Source organism: Pholcus phalangioides, unplaced genomic scaffold (genome assembly GCF_987345545.1).
Source record: "Pholcus phalangioides strain wild (caught in Gottingen) unplaced genomic scaffold, Ppha-v1.0 ptg000009l_1, whole genome shotgun sequence".
NCBI classification, from domain to species: Eukaryota; Metazoa; Arthropoda; class Arachnida; order Araneae; family Pholcidae; genus Pholcus; species Pholcus phalangioides.
The window spans coordinates 40,108,804-40,127,944 of record NW_028301602.1 but is presented as its reverse complement, the minus strand read 5'-3'; the positions used below and the strand labels follow the sequence as shown (position 1 = coordinate 40,127,944).

Genomic DNA, 19,141 nt, shown 5'->3' with positions numbered 1-19,141 from the left:
TTGATGGGCCGCAAATTATTATTACTCTTTATTTACCTTTTGCCGGCCCGAAAATTATTTTTCCCATTTATTTATCTTTAGCCGGTTCTCAAATTATTTTCCTACTTATTTGGTTTTTGCGTGGTCCGCAAATTGTTTTTCCTATTCATTGTTCTTTTTGCCACAGTATGAAAATTATTAATGTATTTACAGTCGAAATAGCTTATTAGAATCATGGATAATGTTATAATTCGGCTATTTTTATCACTTTTGCAAAGAACGAATCGGACCAATATCATAACATGGGGAAAAATTCGATTATAGTTATCAGGACTTCATAGAATATTATCATCTTTTTTTATCCGCCGAAAGTTTTTGAATCAATTTTATATATATATAGATAGATTTTAAAAGTGTAGCAATATTCGTGATGTACATTATACGGCACAATTCTAACGCATCACAATGGCTGAATAACGAAAATGTAAAATTTTATCTCAAAAGGGAAAAGGTATCGTTTTAGAATGGAACAAAAAAAAAAATTAAATAACCAATTATGTGGGGAAAAGAAAAACAGAGCTATACCGTTCAACCAAACGGGATGTATGGTCACCGTACTAGCAAACGGTACTTCTTTCGGATATACGTAATTATCATTCGGTTGTTGTTATCAGAAACCCCTATTACCGATGTGGTCAAATTAAGTAGCGTGGATTGTATTTATTATTTTCCGATCCGCAAATTTTTGTTCTTGTCGTTAGCCAGTCTGTAAATATTTTATCCTTAATTATTTATTTTCTTGCACGCGGTCCCGAAAATTGTTTTTCCTACTTATTTAATTCTGCGAGTTTGAAAAGTTTTCCTCTAATTTATTTATCACTTGCCGGTCCGCAAATTATTTATCCCATTTATTTGTCTTCTGCCGGTCCGCTAAATATTTCACTTACTTATTTCTGCAGGTCCCCGAAATTGTTTTGCTATTTTCACCGGTCCGTGGGCGTAAAAAGGTTGAAGAACAATAGAATAAGAAATTTCATTTTTCATAATCTAATTGAGAAAAACCATTTTTACCATTATTTTCTGTTATAGAGCTGCGGCTTATATAAATAGCACTAAAAAATTAATTCCTATCTCTTACAGTTAATTCAGCGCTGTAATGTATCCAATATTTTTGTTTCTCCTGGAGTCCTAACTTCGAAGGATTATAATGATTGTTTTTTAATTCTTATTGTACTTAATTTCTAATGTTTAATCAGTTTTTTTAAATAAATTTCTCAAAAGAAACAGAAGGTAGAAAACATTCCGTTTTATTAAAGTTTTGCATTTTTTTGAAGTCTTGAAAATGAAAATTACGTGCAGCTTATACGAAGCTGTGAAGTTTCTACGTAATTTTTTTTTTTTTTCAGTCATTTTTTTGGATGCAACTTGTTTACCGGAAACTCGGTATTATTTTAAAATTACGCATTGACACTTATTAATATGGTGTTTCTCTTTTTATCTGTGCCGTTAAAATTATATTATTCGAGATTGAGGAGGCTGAAATATTACTCAGCCCCGAGATAATGTTTGTATTTCTGAAATTATTAGGTCTTTCTATTGTAACAAATATTTCTTGTGTAATTTAATGAAATAATTTTGATGTGCACTTCATGTTGTATGACACAATTAACCAATATAAATATGGTTATCCTCGAATATGAATATTTTCTGAATGTAATAAATACGGAACTAATGAAAATTTGAAATCGTTGAAAATTTGAAATCGTTGAAAATTCGGAATCGATAAAAGTAATTCTCAAACACTGATAAAGCTGGTCTATAACTGATAAAAGAAATGGTCGAAAATTTCTGAAAAAAAATCATTCCAGAGTTTATGAAAATTCGGATTCAATAAAAATACAAAACTAATGCAAGAAATAGCTGAAAACTCATGAGAGAAATAATCGATAATTAATACAAATTTGGAATTAGTTGATGAAATTTATGAGAGAAATACTGCAATTCCAAGATTTAAAAATCACAATCCATAAAGAGATACATTGTCATTTACGTATCAAGCCCCGCGTTTTGTGAAGATGGACCTGCACTCAGCATGAGAAACACGGTAGAATTCCTGGCCCAAATCTAATTGACCATTTTTCGATTATTTGGTGTGACAAATGATCGAAATTGCAATTCGCTGACCATCCTACATTTTTTTTTAATGATTACAGACAAAATTATTTGTCAATTGGCGGATCAAAGTAAATCGGCGTATCGCTTTGTATGCAACTAAAATTATGTTGTAATCTATATTGAAATAGCTGGAATATTGGGCAGCTTTGAGATAATATTTGTATTTATCTTATGAGATTAATATTTGTATTTCGCCGCCTGCAGTCCAATGGTTAGGACTCTTCTGACTGTGCAGGTCTGGGTTCGAATCCCGGGTTGGGCATGGATGTCTACTAACATTAACGAATTCCTTGGACAGATCGTAACGATCTCTTGGGAATACGTGCTGATCACGTTATTATTGATTAAATTTAAATTTTAAAAATTTGATGTGCATTTCATGCTATATGACATAAAAAAACACTGATAGAAATATGGTTTGAAATCTTCGAAATTATTGAAAAAGATTAATGTTATAAATTTGTTGTGAATATCGAAATCAAAACTAACATACCTCGAGTAATGAGAGAGAGAAGGGGGTGATGATCCTGCAAGCAAGACGGAAACAGATGATGTCTTTCCGAAGTCAAGATTCATCTTACTTGTAGTTTATATCATGTGCGTTAGAGAACATGTACATGCGCTTACACTTGTGTTATTTGAGGTAAAGACGTCATCTGTAATTAATAGATTCGTGCAAATTTCTCTCAAAAAATAAATGTTTCTCTTCTTTCCAACATTTTCTTTCCTCTCTCGGTTGAAAAATCTGGATTCCCAGAATAAAAACTACAATTTATGAATCGTACGCACCTCTTGTTGCTTCCATGTTTATCTCATTGTTTTCTTAGATTTTGTTACAGATATCATATTATATCTTAGAAATCTGTCATTCGAAGTAATTTTCCTTCTAACGAAAAAGGTGCTGAGATATTTACGAGTGGTTTCTCAAATTCATTTCAGAACAGCTCGACTATCGGAAACTTTTTACTAACTCATAAACATTCTCAACAGGGAAGTATCGACGCACTAGAAAATTCATTATTCATAAAGAGGCAAACTTTAACTAGTTGTGGTCACAAGTTAATAATAAATACGCAGAACACATGTACTTTGTCTTTTTTTTCGGATTATTTACATCGATTGAATAACATTATGCTCACCGGAAACATTGGTATCGAAGTTATTACCTGAACGACGGCAATTGGAACAACGTATTCTAGTCACAATTTTGTGTGGTAATACAAAGTATCGTTAAGGACATCACTTGAGTTTAAAACGTGAAAAAAAAAATTGCCTGACTATTTCAAAATCATAGAAAAAAAAAAGGAAAGGTCATAACAGGCAACATTCCCAACGAGGTGGCTGAAAAAAAAATGCCCGAAGAAAGATTTATGCAGGGTTGAAAAATTTTGTTGATTCTATTTTATTTCATAAAATTTAACAGCAAAGTCGAAATTTCTATACCCCTCTATGAATACCCCTATCTTTTTTATGAATTTCGGTTTTTTTCCCAGTTTTTACAGTTCAGCTTTTAAAAAATATCTGAGTTTATCATTGCTAAAATAAAAGGCTTTTAAAACTGCGAGTTATCTCGTCAATGCCGGTGAGAGGGTTAATGCATGGAAAAATAGAATGTCTTTAATATCACACCAATTGCATACTCGTTGAGTAAACTATAGGCTCCCCTATATAAAATCTAACCATATAGGCAGTTATTTTACCTTCTGAATATTCATGCAATGAACGATATGAACTTGACGTTGGGTCTGAATAATCTACTGCAACGAACAAACTGAAAATGATAAATGGGGACTTTAACTGAGTATTTTCAGTGAATGTTAACTAGACCTACTTGGCCTACAAAGCAGTATAGCCCCAAAAGATACAACTATGCAAAAACTTCTCGTTTCAGATACTCTGGAACTAGTTCTGATTTTTCATTTTGAAATAACATAAGTTAGAGATTTTGTGCGAAACAATGAAATATACGGGTTGTCCTGTAAGTGCTTATGTGGCCTTTATCTCATCAACCGTCCGTCGTAGAGGTATGATTCCAATTAAAAAGAATGCTCAAAAAACATTCATAAACTACCCTATACCAGTTTTGAGAGTCAAAACGCAGTGTGTCACAAAATAAAAATAAAAAATCTAATTGCTTATGCGGTCCCCCTGTTCTCTAACTTTCAATTATGAAGTTATTTCTCTGTCACTCTCTCTAGAGGCCAACAAAAAAACTTCAAGTTTCTAAGTGCAATATCCACTGAGATATTTGAGTTCAAAAACAGAAAAAAGTTATGAAGGAACAGCAAAAACTAATGAGGAGCGCTCGTTTCCCTCATTTATGCTGTCCTTTCCCAACTTTTCTCAATTTTTTTAATTCGAATATCTCAGTGAATATTGCACTTGGAAACACAATTTTTTTGGTTGGCCTCAGGAAATGCTGGGCAATAACTTTCTATTTTTCAAGTTAGAGGACAAAGGGATCGTATGAAAATTTAGATTTTTTATTTTGTGACACACTGTATTTTCACTCTGAAACTGGTACAGAATAATTATTGAACGCCTTTTGAGCACTTTTTTAAATTGGAACCATACCTCTACGACGGACTGTCGATGAGATAAAGGCCGCATTAGCACTTACAGGACACCCTGTATAAAAAAATAAATAAATTTATATTATGTACTACTTTTTGTAAAAATAAGCAATTTAATTTGAGCCGCATCTAGAGAAAAATTTCGTGTGAGCACCGTGACTTTTTACATTCAGCAGCTTAATGCGTATAAACGCATATTATTTTCATTCACGAACTGATTTAGCTAACATTGAATAGACTAACATTTGAATAAAACTTAATTTTGTAAGTTCAACTTACTGTGTTTATGTTTTCCTCGAGAATTTCATAATAATGCTCATTAAATATTGATAATTATCCTTTACAAAAAAATATTTTTAGGTTAATAAATATAAGAACAAACTAAATTTTTTTCATAAAAGTGCGGAAATTCGTATATGTGAAATTACATGAATATTCTAAGAATACCGAATGTTTGTGTCCGCGTACCGGGGTTCAAACCAGATGGAATGAATAATGAAAAATGTGTCCGCTACCAGTGGTTCTCAACCTTCGGAAGCCCCGGCCCGGTTCCATTTATTTTGTAAGTGGAAAGGCCCAGTCAAACACATGATTAACGGAACATGAATTGGGGGGGGGGGGAAGGAAACAGCACATCAGTCGCGAACCGATATGAATGATGTCACCAGTACCGGGCCGCGGCCCGGCGGTTGAGAAACGCTGCGCTACTGTATCTGAAGGTGATCGTTGTGCATATTTTAAATAAAGTTTGCCCGGGAAATTGTTACAGTCAAATGAATTTTTATTAAAGCCCTTCCCCGGCCTCCGTAGATGCTTGCAATGGATTAGATCAGTGGTTCCCAACGTGGGCACTACTGTCCACCGGTGGGCGCTGAGAATTCTGAGGGGGGGGGCGTTTTTTGTTCAAGTCATATTGAGGGGGCGTTCAGAAGTATGAGGGGGGGCGTTTCATGTTCAAGTCATATTAGCCCGGTTTGCATGTTCAATATTGCGGTATCACTGAGAGTTCAGGCACTGCCTTGATGACTGTTTTCCCTAGTAGAGAAAGAAGAGTAAAGAAAGAGGAGGAAAAATACTGTATTTACATATCCTCTTGGGGATTTTCGCGGTGCATAGTATTTCTCATAATCCTTTGCGATTTTTCGCTATTGCGGAATAAGGAAACAGAGTTGCCAGTTTTGCCTGTTCAGCAAAAAATTTTTGGCTTTGGTGGATGGCGGTTTCCCCTTATTTTTTCATTTCCCATGTAAACAAGGCTATTGAGTTGGCGTTGAAGGTACCGCCCTTTTAAGCATGTGCAGAAAATTCAAGGTCATATAGACCTTAAATTTCCGGGGCAATATTTCCCGGGCGGTACAATACTGCAGTGGACGGAGGTTAAAGATTATTATAAATACCAACCAATGTATTTCGGAATTTCTTCATATCAAGGGTAAATTGTTACCACCAAAAGTAAGAATGTGTTTATTACTTTTATTGTTTTGATTTTAATAACCCTGGTAAAATCATAAAGGCATTTCATTGTAATAAACACAATATGTTCCGGTGATATTAATCTCCTACCGTGGATTCATTTCAATCCTGAAAAAAAGTCGTACCAAATTTAGTGGCCGTGCATTGTATGATTCACCGACAATATTTGGTCGCAAAAAATCTTAGTGATCGCTTTCATCGCTCGCTACAATATGTAATTAAAGCAGTTAACAAGATCAGAAGCAATGCTCTCCATGACAGTATATTTAGAAATCTTTGTGATGAAAACGATGAAGACACGTCAATCGTTTATTATTACATACAGAAGTTCGTTGGTTGTCAAAAGGTACCTGTCTGAAACGATTTTACGAACTCTTTGAATCAGCCACGAAGTTTTTTGAAAACAAGGAAGATTCATTAAGAGAGAATATATTGAAATTTAAGAGTGATATTGTGCCTTTTTGGCCGATTTATATACTAAATTTAATGAAATGAATGTACAACTTCAAGGTAATGATTTGAATTTTATCAAAGCAAAAGGAATTATTTCAGCGTTCGTGTCAAAACTTGCTTTTTACAAACAAAACTTTGGTAGACGACAATTTTATCAGTTTCCAATGCTTTCTTCAATTGAAACAGCTGATGGCGACATTTTGGTTTATTGCCAGCATTTGGAAACTCTGACAGAAGATTTTACGAATAGATTTCAGGATGTAGTCAACATGACTATTCCAGAATGGGTCCTAGAACCTTCCTCAAATAACAGAATTATCGCTGCAGGAAGAGTTGATAGAATTTTCAACAAATGAAGAGTTGAAATTAAAATTAAGAAAAGGGTATCAGGAATTTTGGCTACAAAGTCAAATTCAAACATTATATCCGGTTTTATGGGCTGCAGCAAGAAAGTTTTTCATTGCATTCCCATCATCATATTCAGCCGAGAGAGGATTTAGCATAGTCACCAGTCTATTAACGAAGAAAAGAAACAGATTGTCAATAGTGGAACGCGGATATTTAAGATTATTGATGGCAAAAATGGCACCAAACATCGAGAAATTAGTTTCATCACATCAAGCTCAGATATCTCACTAATGGTAATATATTCATTTTTTCCAAATAGCATATATATTTTCAATCAAATACTGTGAGAAAAATACATATTATTACCTTCTCATAAATTAATAAATTAATTTAAAAATTTGTCCTTGTTTTCAATATATACTATGTACAATATAGTTTACCTGAAGAAGGGGGGGGCGCTATGGAGTCGTGCACTAAAAAAGGGGTGCTGGTTCCAAAAAGGTTGGGAACCTATGGATTAGATGATTCCTGCACGCGACACAGTAGTGATCGGCTGAAGTTGATTTTCTGTGGTTCCCAACTTTAGGCGCGAATGCGAGCCGATCCCCCTATTACAGTCTCACCACATAGAGCAGCAGAGATTGAAACGGTACAAATATTCAATCATCCCAATTCTCCCACAATTTGAAATATTAATGACATTACTGAAAAATTCGCAGCACACTAGATGCATACTCATTAAACTGTCAAGAGCACATGAACACTTCTGATACAAGTCACTCGGTAGTGAGTTACATATCGCGATAGACCGGAGTTGTGCTCTGTTTGAAAGACAAAAGAAAGATGAGGTTACCCTCTTTACAGATAAAAAATAATTTTTATTTTACGAGTTTCAATATGAACCCCGTTTTTGTAGTCATCACTCTTTTACGGAAGAAATTTTTTTTGTCCCACCAGTGTCCATAAAAGAGGGGCTTAAATATATTTGGTCGTAAAACAGGGGTGAACGTTGAGAGAGGTTTCACAGCAATAATTTGAGATAACTAGCTCTGAAGCTTACCTGTGCAAGCAGCCAATGCCGATTCAGTCCGCATATAAATTTTCTGCAAACCACTTCACCAAGCTCCAACTTCAAAAATGTAAAGGTTCAAGTGAAAACGCTATCAGAAATAGTTTTTTTGTTTTTAATTTTAAGTTTTCATCAATGTCTTTTCCGTGATATTTAGTATATTTCCTTCTCGGTGGGTGTCCCTTTTCATGTTAAACTGTCAAAAAAATTGCCGATGAAATTTGAGCCGATGCAAGGCCATCATGATGACATTCGAAACGAGGAACCAAAACGATTGGAAAAAAGAAAGACATAATTCGTATCGGACATGATCCGACGATTGAGACATACAACACCTTATGAATATCCGTATGAGGTATCTTGATAAAATAAGAAATTGAAATGACCTTTATGAATAAAGTACTTTATTCAATTTATGTCTTTTTTTTTAAAATGAATCCTAAAAGGTGATAGAGAAGAGGATTATATTGTTTGTTGTTTTTTTATCCTTGTTTGTATTGTGTAGAAACAATACCTAAACACACGTAGGTAATAATTCCCAGTACTGTATTTAGTTGTTTCTTGGTATTCAATGATCAAGTGATTTTGTGATATCGGGTGGTTTCATTGAACTCTGTTTCATTCCGAAATGGGATTGACTCCAATTGGAAAAATAATCAAATGTAATTTCATTTCACCTATTTCTGCAGTTAATTATAATTATACAAATACAAATACAGCGCCACAACAGGCAAAATGCCCAACGAGGTGGCTGAGAAAAAGATGCCCATAAAAATATGGATGTCATATATTTCAAAAATACAGCTACCCAATTAAAAATGCAATTAACAAAAATTATAAACAATATATACACATGATAGAATATCATGCAATGCCCATAAAGAATACTTATGGTTGTCTTATTCTAAATATGGATAGCTACTCGATTTACCCCAACATGTTTATCGTATTTCTTTTTAAACGTGTCAATTGTGTTACAATTTACTACCTCCGGGGGTAAGCTATTCCATTTATTAACAACCCTATTAGAGAAAAATTCTCTGCGACACCATAACCTTGCATTGTCCCTCACCAATGGATACTGGTGTCCCCTTGTAAAAGCAGTCGACTAGCGGTGTACTAAAAGTTCATGGTCCATCATATCCATCCTCTTGAAAATTTTGAACACTTCGATCATATCGCCTCTAATTCAATCTAATTCAATATAGTTGATCCCAATTAATCGGATATCAATAATTCCAGCACACAATATCCGATTATGCGGAGGGGGGGGGGGGTAGACAATTAAATTTGCATTTTACAATGTTAGTATAGTTTCTATATAGAAAATTGATGAAGGGTCAATATTAATAAAGTTTCTCGAATAAGTCAGACATCAAAAATGAAATTAAAATTATATTTAATTACAATGATCACACAATACGTAAGATTTTTACTTTTCATTGGGAAAGTTAGCGCTCTCTATTGGCTCAACTGAGAACAAAAATGAAATTATTAAATGCACGTATTGAAGACTTGAATACTTAGAGGCCGTATGTTATGTATTTAGCTTAACTAGTATAACGTATTTTCTGTTAATTCGAAAAATGTTTCATTCAATAAAAACATTATGTGCATTAACAGGTGATATGTGAATTGTACTATTCGATTAAACGGGGAAAAGTCATTGGATCTTTTAGTGGGGAACTCTGGAACTTTAACATTCTCTGTATGAGAGAAATTTTCGTGCCGGAGGATTTTATACGTTTAAGCGGGGTATCCGTTTATCCGTTATCCGATTAAGCTGGGCCGACTGCAATTCATTCTGGAATTTCATTCATCAACTGAAACGCGATTTTCCATATATTTCTGTGGAAAACCGTTCAATTCGTTCTAGAAACTGCAAAAAATTTCAGAGTAATTTTCATAAGTCACTAAGACGCACCATGAAAATAGTAAAAACTGACCGAAAAACTAAGATAAGTAACTCCACAATTCGATAAAGGAGAAATTAAAGGAAGATGTGGAAAACCGAACATCCTTTTATTTTACACTGTGTACGATATGCAGTCAGGGTTCGTAAACCATAGTGATAGAAAAAAAAATGTGTAAAGTGGTGTGCTGTAATTAAATGCTTATATATATTGAAGACAACCTGAATACTTAGAGGCCAGTACCTACTTTCAAATGTATTTATCTTGATTAGTGAAACATATTTTCCATTAATTCCAAATGTTTTATTCAATAAAAACATTTTATTCGGTTGATGTGTAATTAACAGTTGACGTGTGAAGTGTAATATTCGATTTAGCGGGGAAGAGTCGCTGAAATGATCCATATTAAGCGGGGAACTTGAATAATGTCTCTCTGGAAGAAATTTCATTGCTTGATGATTTTATCCGTTTAAGCATGCTATGTGTTGATTTGTTTTTCGGGTCAAGCGGTGCCGACTGTGCTTGTTTTTTATTCTAATGAAGAAATGCTGGCATCACCATTAGAAAGTTCCGGGCTGTAGAGAGTGCCGAACGAAATTGTTCTGAACGCCTCTAAACAGCCGCTATCTCTCCCTCGAAATTGACCGTATCCGCCGTAAATATAGATTAAACTTTTAGAGTAGCAGTTGTCAAACATTTTGAGACTCGCGGAGTCTTTATTTTATAATTATATTTTTTTATTATTATAAAAATCAGAATTTTCATGGTGGAGCCCTGAAGGCTTTTTTATTTCATTTATTATTTTTCTCAAATATGCTGATTTATTTCATTTTCTTGAAGTGGTCGCGGACTCCATATGAAATGCACGTGAAGCCCTAAACCGTTCACAGAAGGAAACCGCTGGTTTAGAACAATTTAATATGGACCATGGCTCAAAAGCCACAAAGTTTCTATTGTTTTCTTCTAGTCATGTGTGGTATTACAAGATCCATTCGTATTACTATAGGAGACAACGTCGAAAAACAAATGGTAAATTAATTTCTCTTAATTCACTTGATATTTACATTTTTACAATTTTATTTAAATTTCTGATGCCTCGATTTTTTGTGCCGCTGGGCTAGGGTGCAAAAATCAAGAATGAAAGTAGACATTTCACCTGCAGCAGCGTCAATCATTTCAGCAGATCTTACTGAACTACGAATCAGCAGAACCACGCTGATGGCGCTGTGGTGGGCGGCTGAAGTCGGTTTAACATAATCGAATGCGAATGCCCCTTTGAAAGAGGCAAACCTCTCTTCTCACAGAGCAGGCAAACCTTCGAAAAGATACTTATGTGGCACAAAAATTTCATGCATCGACTGTTTTTCACTTCAAAACATGGAAAACGGATGGCAGCATCAATAAAACACGTTACACGCATAACTCTGCCAACGTAAATAGGTTAAGGCCTTACAATGAGCATGTTCCGACATGAACCAATTTACTAGAAATTCCTCAGAGGAATGTTTAAGAGGTACGAACGGTAAAGTAGTAGTAATAGTGATAGTATAGAAAGTAGGCCTGTGGTTTTCGGACTTCGAGACGTGAAAGCAAGCTAGTTTCCCAATCAAAAAAATATCTCCGTAGAGAGCAGGCAGACTTTCAACAAGATGCTCAGAAAAGACATGAAAATTTGGACATCCGTATATTCACTTCCAATATGGAGGGCAGATAGCAGCACTTCTCGAACACAGGACACTCACAACTCTGACATCATAAATGCATTAGGCCCACACAGGCACGCACGCACGCACTCACGCGCACAGACACAATGCTTCCTAGTAATGTTTACGAGGTGCATGTCCGATATATATATAGCAATAGTAGCTCTTATCGCAAATGCTATTTTGATTTTTTTTTTATGGTAAAAGCTCGAGTCCACAAATGACTGAAAGAAAACTTTTGATATACTGTACATAATGTTTTTTTAGCTCCGAGGTATCGCTATTCGGTATTAATTCACACCCAGCTGCTCAGCCGCAAAGCCCATACTACAGAGCTGAACCTCTAATTTCGGAGAAAGGAAAAAAAAAATAATTGTGCCTATCAAATCAATATGTGTCTTATTTATTTCATAACGTTTTCAGTATTCACGGATGGTCTTCTCATGTTCTTTGCAAAATAGCGTTAGGTAGTTATTATCGCGAATCTTTATATTCACTAATTTTAATTGCATTTTTAATTGGGTTGCTATATTTTTTTTTGAAAATGTAATGACATCCATATTTTTATGGGCATCTTTTTCTCAGCCACCTCGTTGGGCATTTTGTCTGTTGTGGCGGTGTATTTGTATTTGTATTTGTATTTATATTCACTACAGGGATGTTAGCGAATGTTTTTGCAAAACATACAGGGTGTCCTGTAAGTGCTAATGCAGCCCTTATCTCATCAACCGTTTGTCGCACAGGTAATGTTCCAATCTAAAAAATGCTCAAAATGTATTTAAAAATCACTCTGTACCAGATTTGAGAGAGAAATAAACTGTCATAAAATAAATAAATCTCAGTTTTTGTTGTTGCCCTGTCTCCTTTGAGCCCAAAAGAAGTTCATGTTTTTAACGTGACTGATTTATTATTTTATATTTTAACGACTAAATATTCGCTGAGATATTTGGAATTAAAAAAAAAATCTTAGAAAAGTTGAGAAAGAACAGCATAAATGGGGGAAAGAAGCATTGTTCATTAGCTTGTGGTGTTCTTTCCCAACTTTTCTAAGAATTTTTTTTTTAATTCTAATATCTCAGCGAATATCGCAGCTAAAAACATAACTTTTTTTGGACTCGAAGGAGACGATATTTGTGCCTCACTCTTTCTATGTTCACTCTCAAAACTGGTACAGAGTTATTTTTGAACACATTTCGAGTAGTTTTTATATTGGAACCCTACATCTGCAACAAACGGTTGATGAGATAAAGGCCGCATCAGTACTTATATCCTTATACATCATCCTTTATACATCACACATTTATTCTTAAGCAAGCTTCTATCATATTCCGACAGCTTGTTATTCTAAAGAAAATAAATTTAAACAGACGAACAGAAGAGAGAAGAAAAACATAAAGGCTCTGTCAAAAAAAAAAAAAATGTTATATCCTTTTCTCACCGTTTTCTAGAAAGTTCGGCCGCGTCTCCTCGTCACGAGGTGCGGTTCAGTCACTTTATAGGCATGTGACAGAGAGTCAAGGCCAAGTTATCAAAAGATATTTGTTTTTAAATTCAAGTTCACCGCTGTAAATGCAATTTCCAGACGTCTGAATTGCTGTCCTCCCAACGCCCAGGGAAGTAATAAATAACGCAGCTATATATATAACCATTCATTGGTATTAGTTTGGCAACTGCACTATCTTGGCTCTAAACTTCATGAAAGTTCCTCACAAATTATTTATGCACATATTGCACTTACTTTGATTATGGTTACACAATTTCGTGGTAATTGCATAGCTCGCTATGGTAATCTGGTTATATTTTCTTTCTCAACACGTTGACTGCCGAGTAAGCCAATTACACCTCGTGGTGATTCAAATAAAGCACGAAATTCGTGTTCTGGGTATCTATGTGTGGCCCTAACGTATTTATGCTGTCAGATATATGAGTATTTCGTGTTCTACTGGTGCTTCCAGCTACTACTACTACTACTAAACCACACATGTACCACATGTACCTCGCCCATATTCTTCTGCGGAACTTCTAACGAATTGGTACATGTTGGAATGTGCGTGTCCGTGTTGTGAACCTGACGCGCGTGTGAAGTTTATTACCATGTAATGCTTGTTACAGTGCTGCCATCTGTCACATATTTTTCGAACTGTGAGTGAAGTGTAATGGAATACTGGTGGTTCCACCTGGCTTCCATATGCTGAAGTAAAAATGGGGCAAGTTCCTGAATTTCTGTGTTAAGCAGAGGCGTACGAGGAAGCGGGCACAAAAGGTCCATGCCCCCCACCCCTCCTCAACATGATCAAAAATTAAAAATACTTTTATATATTTTATATATATAAATAATTAAAATGTCGAAAGAACACACCTTCATATGTATCTTGAATACCTTTACATTGTAAGAACGCAGGTGTCGGAAGGGGGAAGAGGATATGATCGAAGTGTTTAAAATTTCCAACGGGATGGATAGGATGTACCATGAGTTATTAATACACCGTCAGTCAATTGCTTCGACCAGGGAACACCAGTATCTTTCGTTGCATTATTTGCCTGTTGAGGTCTTTGTGTTTGTAACTTAATGTATTTCTATTAATTTAAAATGATTTTTTTGTAGGTTAGTAACGCAGAAATGTTTGGGAGAAATTACTTGTGCTCTCACCAAACCTTTTGCATCCCTCTCCAAAGGTCAATCCTGCGTTAGCCCTTGGTGTTATATAAGTATCGTGTCGGAGAATCAAGTTCGCTGTAACAAAGCTCGACTTAATGTTTCTCTTGTAACAAAATCAACCATTTTCACCTCAAAATAAAGAAGACAGGTAGTAGCACCATCAGAACACGAAACATGCGTAACTATGATAACCTAAGTATGTTATGCCTACACGCATGCACACTGTGACGTGCACCAATTCGTTCTTAATTACCCAGGGGAATGTTTACAAGGTGCATGTACGATTAAGTAGACTGTTGTTTATATAGGCCCCAATAAAATCCCGTGTTTGGTACAGAAACAACCTTCCGGCAAATCACACTTCTGGAAGTGGGGGGGAGAACGCGCGCTTGTATATTGCCCAACAGCGATAGACCAGAGTTGTGCTCGATGTAGAAGAAGAAGTAGATCCCCCGTTATAGCCAATCCAGCTTAAAACTAATACAGGGTGTCCCACAAATTTGTGAAAAAGTAAATTTGTGAAATTTACAAAATTGTAAAACATTATAGAAAAGGAAGGAATTGGTGTACTTGAATGCGGTTTGAGGGAAAAAGTTATTCTAAAAGTTATTAAAAAGGGGGATTTTTTTTGGCACAGAAAAAATAGTTGCAATTTTGTCAGTAGAGGGCGCTGCATGAAAGCGAACTGCACGAAAGCCATGGAAATGTATAAATCAGAGTTCTATAAAATGCAAGGCGTCTTATTTAGGTGACGAATCGCTGGCTGAAGCTTTACGAAAATTTCAGACACAGAAGAGATTCAAAAAGGATTCCGTCCACACAGAACTCAGATTAGCTTCTGTGCAGCGTCCTCTGTCGACGAGAATAAAATTTTTTTCCGTTCAAAAATATATCCTCCATCGTGAGATTGACTTTTTTCACAAACCGCATTCGAATGCACCAATTCCTTTAATTTTTAAAATTTTTTAAACTATTTACTTATTTATGGGACAGCTTGTAATTACATATTGTAACATTATTTTCTGACCCGTAAAATTGAATAAAAAAATGATAAACATTTTGGTGGTGTATAAAAATTATAGTGTGTAATATTACAGGTGTGTGTGTATGTATTATGTATGCCATCGGACCTAGATTCAAGCCAAATTAGTTTCAGAATCGCATGGTTTTTTTGGAAGTTACCCAGTATTTTCTCCAAGCTAGGTGAGATTTCAAACTACAGATATTATTGATATTTTGAGAAAAGCGTATTGCCGACTATGATAACTATAATGCGAAGGACGTAATTCATTATTGTTATCAAATAAATCACTCATATACAAAAATTCTGTTTAGGTTCTGCAAGAGGTGAAATGCCTCCACCGTCAGAATACATAATTTCACAGAACAATAGATTCGCGTTGTACGTAAGTTCCTATTTCCGTAATATGCGTTGCAATACAGCTGAATGAAAAATTATTCTTTTGTTTATTTTAAATTTAATTAAAAATAATAATATATAACCAATAACTTCTGTTCTCGTAAATGCTCTTTCTTTCACAATACTTTTAAAGCCAAGTGTGGCAACGTGTGCACCCCGTTCAAATGTATTACAATTTCCTTCATCAATGACGTCATGCATCGCGCGCTATTAGCATTTTATCTTAGATTGTCTTGAAAGTTTATAGGTTTTGTATATTCAAAGATATAAGGAAATGCTTGAAACAATGACTGTTGTATGTAGAAAAAGTCCAATTAATATTATAATGTGAGGGAAAAATCTCACTTCAAGCAACAGAAAAAAAAGGTCATTTTCAATTTATAATCTTATGTGATTCTCGTAATAATAATCGTATAGTGAATTATAAGCTTCAGGCAATACGAGTAATATTCGCACATACAAAGGTCTGGACATGGCCATGATATCAATTACAAACTTGTAAACAACAACAGCGTTTCGAGCATTCTCTATTTTTTTTTCTCCATTCTATATGAGCATTTGTAATGACAACCATCCATGAATCCTATGAAAAACCTTCGATCCTCAACTATGCCACCTTAGACGGGAAAAATCCTTCAATTCTATCTTAGTAATACAACTTGATAGCGAATTATATTACATAACATCGCCTATCTCTATAAATTGTCTGTATAGTGTCCTTCTTTAGCATGTGGGTAATCAGAAACGTAATTGTAGTAAACATTTTGTGACGTAACGAGGCGGAGTAGGAAGCACGAATCGTGTTCCCCAGAGCTATATACATAAGGTCGCTGAGAGAAAAGCTGGTAGAATATGTTTTACCTTGAGCAGATCCCATATAAACAATAACCGGACTATCCAGATATAAGGTAATCAAGAGTGAAAAACACAGCTATCATTTTTACCGAACGTGAGGTATGACGAGGACATTTTAGCTAGGAATTTACTTTCGATAATACGTTCACTTTCACTGATGGATTTGATCCAATCAAGTGTGATTTAAATAATGAAATTTAAATTTAAATAATTAAATTTAATAAATGAAACACAAGTTCTCTGTTAGCTATCTTGGAAGTTGCATGAAGATATACATCTTTACAAGCGGCGGGCGACATCCACTTCAACGAAATTAAAGGTCCAGTTACCAAAGGACGTGAACGTCACGTCATACGAGTTGGTCCGGTTAAGTAAAGTGGTTTGCTCGCGTTACAAAAAGCGGTTTTCACATTTGTGAATACTGTATATTGTCATTTTTCCACTATTCGTGTTGAGTAACGTATTGAAGCATAAGCAAGTTCATAACTGATACGATTTAAGTAGTCTCATTCTGTTCAACATATTCAAAAAGGCTAAAACTGTGCTCTTGTAGAAATGTCATTAAAAATATTGGTCAACAATTGATTTATTTCAAATTGATCACTCATATTTGCGATTATGTATGGTGCAGAGGACGTATGGTATTTCACTGGCGAACCGTTTATCCTAGAGGCATACTCTCTTTCCAATTGAAAAAGTACCCAAATAACGTGTAGTACTCGGATACGTCATTTATGTTGTTTCTATGCGGGCACCCTGTGCTCAAGAACATAATCATGAAGTTGTTGGTTTGTCGTCCCTGATGCCAAAAAAATTAAAAAACTCTACTTTTTTAAGTTTAATGTTAGCTGAGATATTAGCACTCGAAAAACGATGGAAAATTTGAGGAAAAAAACAGCATTAAATGCGGGTAAAACCGTTTATCCGCTTTTAATGCTGTTTTCTAGGTATTTTCTATGCTGCCCAGCCGGTATCCCATTTGAAAAAGTATCTGCGCTGAGAGCAAGCAAACCGAATAAAAAAATAAATTAGTAAAAAAAATGCCTCATGAGTGCATTCTGCGGGGAAGGATTTTTCCTTGTATAAAAACATTTTTTTACAAAAATATTAAAAAAATATATTTTCTTTAAGTTTTTATGATCGTATAGAGAGAGACACGAGCTCTCAATGCATACCCCCCCCCCCCCTCGCCTACGCCTCTACTTAAGTGAAGCAGATTTCACACAAGAAACGTCAGAAACGAAAACAATTGCGTAAGCTCTTTTGCAACTAAACCTAATCGAGCGGTTCCCTTTCCCCAACAAAAATGATTATTTTGCCGTTAGTTCAGCTTCTTCGAAATCTATTAATCGACATGAAATAGCTCAATCAATGTTGATCCTTTCGAAATAGGAAAGAAATCAAAAAAAGTCATCAGCAATGAAGAAATTGAGAAGGCTAACGTGATGAAATTGTTTCACCATTTGAAGACAGCTTCTCATTTGCTTCATTTTTATTTTCAACGCTTCAAAAGTTCGAGGCATCAAAAATGTCCAGGACCCCCATCTTCCCACGATTTTATATACTTTGTGTGTGGGTGTGTGGGGGGGGGGGAATTAACATTTATTATTTCAGAATATACAGGAATGCTGAGAAGTATCCATACTAAAAATTTCAAACACACATTTAAATGCAAATTTACCCAAGAATTAACGAAAATTCAGCACTGAAGTAATTTTAAACTAATGAGAAACATTTAACGAAACTAATGAGAAAATTTTAGACTTAATGAATTGGGAAGAAAATAAATCCACACCCAAAAATTCAGAATAATTGGAAGAAAAAATTCCAGAATCGATGGAAATTTGGAATTAACGGAAGAATAAAAATGCCAGTATATAGATGAAAATTCGGAATTAATGAAAAAATTACTTAAGAATTGGTAAAAGCCTCCAATAATTCACCGTGCGTGTGGGACTATGTACGATCGCACCTGCCGCACACCCCTAAGGCGGCTCTGATGCCATAAATCTTTTTACCAACGTAAGGTACGAATAAAACAACAGACGAACATTTTTCGGATGTGATAACCAGTAATTTCAGGAATTTCTTGGGAAAACGTTATTGAAACGGAAACAAAAATGACCAAAAATTACTCGCTATATCCAAGTCGGTTGCTTTTAATCGACGTTATCATCAAGGCTCATTTCATTAACATTACTCTCTTACGGGAATCAGTCCGAACTGAAGATTCTTGACGTTATAGCAGACGTGTCGTTGCAATCGAGTTCGTAATTGGACTGTAGTTCCTTAAATTACGTCTCATTTAATCACAAAAACAAAATTTTCGAACATTCTAGAATACTATGCACATGAAACATATTATGTCGCTTTTGTTAAATCGCGTGCCAATGTCTTGTGTCGAATTTCTTACGTGAAAACTAATTGGATCGTAAATTTCAGTTTCTATTATACTGCGTAGCAGAAGGTAAAATCATACTTAAGGAAAAAATAAGATTATACTTTATTTATCGCTGGTATT

At 35.0% G+C, this 19,141-nt stretch overlaps 1 protein-coding gene across 3 annotated transcripts in view; it reads right to left on the bottom strand.

The window, feature by feature from the left end:
- LOC149083058 (alpha-tocopherol transfer protein-like) overlaps nt 1–8,111 on the bottom strand; it is a 33,306-nt gene extending 25,195 nt beyond the window's left edge. Inside the window, exon 1 of one of the 3 annotated variants that reach the window (XM_089236187.1) lies at nt 8,062–8,111. The gene's annotated coding sequence lies outside the window, so the exon portion shown is untranslated. Of the gene's footprint in view, nt 1–2,647; nt 2,797–8,061 lie in introns of those variants that run through there. The other 2 variants (XM_089236180.1, XM_089236185.1) reach the window with 2 other exon arrangements.
- Nucleotides 8,112–19,141: the final 11,030 nt, after the last annotated feature.